The sequence below is a fragment of the Triturus cristatus genome, chromosome 4_1 (assembly GCF_964204655.1).
Source record: "Triturus cristatus chromosome 4_1, aTriCri1.1, whole genome shotgun sequence".
In the NCBI taxonomy this organism is placed as follows: domain Eukaryota; kingdom Metazoa; phylum Chordata; class Amphibia; order Caudata; family Salamandridae; genus Triturus; species Triturus cristatus.
The window spans coordinates 183491405-183497139 of NC_140585.1; positions in this window are offsets into that span (position 1 = coordinate 183491405).

Below are 5735 nucleotides of genomic sequence, written 5' to 3' on the forward strand. Positions count from 1 at the left end.
CAAGAGAGGTGTAGAAAGAAGCAAGAGAAATGCAAAAAGAGGCAAGTGAGGTACAGAAAAAAGCAAGAGCAGTGCAGAAAGAACAAGCAGAGGTGCTGAAAAAGGCACAAAGGGTGCAGAAAGAGAATGAGAAGTGCAGAAAGGGGTAACAGAGGTACAGAAAGAGGCAAGGGATGTGCAAAAACAGGCAGAAAAGCTGCAGAAACAGGGAACAGGGGTGCAGAAAGAGGCAAGAGAGGTGCATAACGAGAAAAGAGGGGTGCAGAAAGGGGCAAGAGGTCTGCAGAAAAAAGCAACAGAGGTGCTGAAAGAGGCAAGATATTTGCAGAAACAAGCAACAGAGGTGCTGAAAGTGGCAAGTGATGTGCAGAAAGAAGCAAGAGAGGTGCAGAAAGAGGCAATTGAAGTGCAGAAGAAGAAACAGGTGCAGAAAGAGGCAAGAGGGGTGCAGAAAGAGGAGAGAGAAGTGCAGAAAGAAGTAAAAGAGGTGCTCAAAGAGGCAAGAGGGATGCATAAAAAGGCAAGAGTGGTACAGAAAGAAGGAAGACAAGTGCAGCATGAAGCAACAGAGTTGCTGAAAGAGGCACAAAGGGTGCAGACAGAGGCAAGAGAAGTACAGAAAGAAGCAACGGAGGTACAGAAATAGGCAAGAGTGGTGCAGAAAGAGGGAAGAGAGGTATATAAAGAGGTAAGCGAGTTGGACAAATAGGGAAGAAGGGCAGAGAACGAGGCAGGAGGGGTGCAGAAAGAAGCAACAGCGGTGCTGAAAGAGGCAAGAGAGGTACAGAAAGAAGCAACTGAAGTGCAGAAAGAGGCAATAGAGGTGCAGAACAATGCAAGAGAATTGCTTAAAGAAGCAACAGAGGTGCAGAAAGATGCAAGAAAAGTGAAGAAAGAGGCCATTTAGGTGCAGAAAGAAGCACGAGCAGTGCAGAAAGAACCAACAGAGGTGCAAAAAGAGGCAAGAGGGGTACAGAAAAAGGTAGGAGGGGTGCACAAATAGGCATGAGAGGTACAGAAAGAGGCAAAAGAGATGCAGAAAGAGATAAGAGGGTTGCAGAAAGAAGAGAGCGAAGTGCAGAAAGAAGCAACAGAGGTGCACAAAGTGGCAAGAGGGGTACAGAAAGAAGTAGGAGAGGTATACAAAGAGGTAAGAAAGGTAAAGAAATAGGCAAGAGGGGTGCAAAAAGAAGGAAGAGAAGCGCAGAAAGATGCAAGAGAATTGCTGAAAGAAGCAACAGAGGTGTAGAAAGAAGCAAGAGAAGTGCAAAAAGAGGCAAGAGGGCTGCAGAAAAAGGTAAGAGGGTTGCAAAAAGAGTCAAGAGAGGTACAGAAAGAGGCAGGAGTGGTGCAGAAAGAAGGAAGAAAATGCTGTATTTGTGCAAAGGATAAGGGTCAGGTAAAGGGTTGGTTTAATACTCTGCTATGTGGGGTTGTCAAAACAAGGAATGCCTGTCAGGTGTATTTTCCATGTTGACGAGGGATTTCATTGGTTTTTAACAACTTGGGATGTGCTGGTTTTGAAGTTTCGTTCTGCCACCATTCATCTTTTAGCACAACCGTAGGGTTGTAATGCAATGATTGTCTCGCCAGCTCTGCCATCTCATCATAATTTCACATGCGGTCATACCGCAGCTGAATCAGCCTTTTTAATGCACTCCACAGCTTTTCCATCTTCCACAGTCGGATTGTCTGTATTTCCGGACGTGTCGGGCAGATTTTTGGTAAACTCCTCCCGTCGCGGTGGGATTTTACATGCATTGCATCATAATGAGACTGCCGGATTTGCCGCGGACATGTAGGCGTTTCTTTTCTGGAAGCACGGTGGTCGGAGGGCTTTTCTGTCTGCCATCGTAATGACCCCCTTTGTTCCGTCTTCAAAATGTACAGAAAATGTTAAATATAAGGATGATGTTTGGCTATAGCTTTGTTTAAGGTATTGTGCCATCCCTCAAATGCATTGTTAGTTTTCACCCCCCCTCTACCCTCTAAGCAGGTTGAATAGCAGTTCCATCATTCTATGGAATACCTTGATTTACTTCTTTGACCTGACCTGCTTAGAAGGCCAATCCATGTATCCTCAAAAGGACTTTTATTCAGAGTTTTGGTTTAGATCACTGTTAAAATGTCAGTGTATGTTGAGGAATGTTTGTCAGGGAGCAAAGCATACACTAAAAGACCAGTTCTATTATTCCTGTTAGCATGAAAACTATAAATTTGTGGAAATGGATGGGGTGTTGATTTAAGTGTTCCATCTATCATCCAAATCGGACTATTCTCCAAGGTTACAGGTTATAATTGTAATTATTTTTTGAGAGTTTTTATTGTCATGTAGGAGGAAAGGTTAATTGGAGAAAGTTTCAGTTAGTTGGAGAAGGGATGTAAATATCTTCGAAGGTTCAGAAAGTTACACAGTGGTGATTTTTGCCTCTGCACCATCCTCTTAAGATTTGAGATAGAGGGCATGCTACTAGCAACGTGCACCTGAATGTGTTGGCCAACCTCCCGTAAAATGGTACTGCAGGATCTATTGGAGGTGTGTATGAGATGTTCTATTTGTTGAACATTTTCCCATACTTCTTTTTCTATTGCAGAGGCAGAGTGGGTACGTTCTGTTGTCCTAACAACGGTATCATCCACAGTAACAGCTCTGTCTGTGCAATGGGAAGAGAAATTTTGCACACACTTCCAATGACTCCTGGGTTCTGTAAATCTGTCTTTCCAATAGAGATAGCCACCATATTTTAAAAGTGTGTTGCTAGTTCTGGATTTGACATAATTGGCTTGTCTAGAGGATGCCATTGTTGTGCAATCTGTTGGAGAAAGAAGAAAAATTAAGTTGCAGTGTTTATGCTTTGACTTTTTTTATGTTATTTATGAATCTGTAGTAGAAAAACATATGTTGTTATTTGATATATTCTCTGGAGGGACAAACTTTTACAAATTTGCTGTGGCAAAAAATGTAAATGTACAATAGTTTACTTTACTTGTTATTGTTACAGTGTGAGTAGGGTTTTCAAAGTAGAATACAAAGGCATACGTTACCTGATGGTAATTTTCTTTTTGTGGATAAAGCTTTAGCTGGATGTCAGTTGATGGTTTCTGTTTTTATGCTTTGTTCTTTCTGTATAAAAAAAGGAATGGCTTTTTAAGTCCTGTTAATTTAGAGGAATATGTGGTTCTTTGTTCTCAATCACACACATTTAATATGCAAGAATTTAGTGGGTAGAATTCACTGTTTTTAATGTATCCTGTACCATTTTTGTTTTAAGAAATCCTATTTCATTTTGCAAAAAATATTAATTTCTTTTGGGGAATTTGAATAATTAATTAAATTAGTAATCTATTTTATGATATTTGTTTTGGAGTTGGAATAGTACTTTTTTGAGCCTCCAAAACAAGCTCCTCAACCCGGAGTGAACGAACAGAAGTCCGATTCCATCTTAACACCCGCCCTGAAGACGACCTCACAAACATCACACAGGTCCCCAACCACACAGGTCGAAACGCGTTGGCGCACAAGCAGAGATCGCAGAGGATTTTGTAGAAGACCAAGCTAGAACCAGCTCCTCTACACAAGCAAATGCAAATGCAAAGACAGACTGCAACTTGCATTGCTCATTGAAATCATATATAGACACAAGTACCCGACTCTGCTTAGGACCGCAATAATAGCGACAACTATAGGAGCTAACTGCTCACGTTCCACAAATCAAATAGTTTCGGACACTTGACTTCAGCTGTGAAAAACAATTCTATTTGATAGACTGTATGTTGCATATATTTTTTCTTTTTTTGTCACATTTCGAAGTCACTGTACAAATGTAAATATATATGTCACCATATTTTGTATACAATAAGTGTTTGTCAAACTAGTAGTGTTCATCGAATCAAAAAGCCAATAAGCAAAAAAAAGGTTTTGTAGATCACAGTCATTAAACGGACTAGTTGATAAAATAATTGCTGTAATTAATGGTGTCAGAGGCAAAATGTATGTTGAAAACAGTTATCTTTGAATAGTCGGTGGTTGGGGGACAGTGCTGACTATGACCAACTACATCAGCAAAAGGGTACCAACAAAGGACAATGGGAGAAATACGTAATGTGGTGCTGCCCAGGCAGCTATGTCCTAGAGCTCTGCCACACTATCTGCAGGTCAAATGGTCTGTGCTCAGACATGACATCAATTGATGGGTCCTGGACATTTTGATCATATGTTGGTATAGGGCAGCGTTGCAAGCCTTACAGCTGGGCTATGCTAACTCAACTTGAAAGGGCAGCAATGTGCTATTTCTACAAGATATGGTGCATTCCTGTATTAACTACAAGCGCTGGGGCATATACAGCAGATGTACACCAAAGCAGGCTCTCCTGCACCATGTTTCAAAATTACCTATAATTGGTGCTAGCAAGCTGAGCATGCACCAGCAGAAAGGAAATCACAGGGATTCCTAGTAATGTACTAAATACAGCGCAACCCTGCACTTTCCTATTCACACAACTTGGCTCAGCAAGATGTTTTCTTGTGTTGCGCTTCACCACATGTCTATAAAAGATGCCCCCCTGCCATACCTGGGTCCATGCAAATTAACCTAGGATAAACATTCCTAGCATACATTTGGCATCTCACAGGATCAACAACTGAGGGATGGGGAATCTGTGGGCCATGGCTAGTACCTACACATAAGGACATTTTTTATTGTCACTTCCATAGTCACCTAGAGCAAACTACATGGCACTCAGCTTTGCAGGCATGCAGACTCATACCAGACATGTGTCAGCTACTATGGTAGGGACCAACTGAACTCCTCTCATCTACATTTATATAACTGGGAGTGGGGGTGAATGCAAATGGGAACATGGGCCATATTTAAAGTGAAAAGGCACAGGGTGTTGATGCAAACACATCTGCAAGCGCCGACATGCATGATTTCACAAATGCATGGATGGGCCGTATTCACTTGATTATTACCACCCCTGTACACACCCCTGCACCACTGCAAAAAGAACAGCTGTGCACCAACAAGGGCACCCTTGCACCATGGCACAAGGTTGGATGTGGTGGTGCTTGGCTGTCATTTTTTATGGCAGTGCAAGGAAAAACATATTCGGTGGGACCGATCCTTGTGGATACTGTGCTGTCCTGTGCATGTGGAATGACCCAGGGTTGAGCAGATGAAGTGCTTGAAGTGCCGTGTTGTGCTATCAGAATGCGAACATGCCCCTCAGTAGGCAGATGACACCATCGCCAGCAATACTACCATCTGGGGTGCAGCCTGCCATATCAGTCCTTTGGAGATGGTCATGCATGATGTAGGTATCGCACGCAGTGGAAGTCATCATATGACTAGGGTCCGATTGCAGTGTGGCAGTAAGTCAGCTGGATGGACCTATTTTGAAGCAGTCTGAGGGGGCATTGGCATTTACAAGTGCATGGATCAGATTAAAGAAATGTCTGACTTACTGAACATAGCCAATTCTTGTCATGATGAGATGGCATGAATATCATTGTTTAACCCCTTTAGCGCGGCGCGGATTACCGCGCTGTGCTGAAGGGTTCGTGCGTGGGCGGGGCCGTGACAGAGTGGTTCTGTCATCCGCACAGCGCGACCGACACGCATGACGGAACCACTCGGTCACGCGCATCGAAGGGGTTAAAATGTGGCTACTAGGACATGTCCACAGTGGTACTGATGACAATGTTGAGGCCCTGTCTGCCATCCACCCTCTTGCAT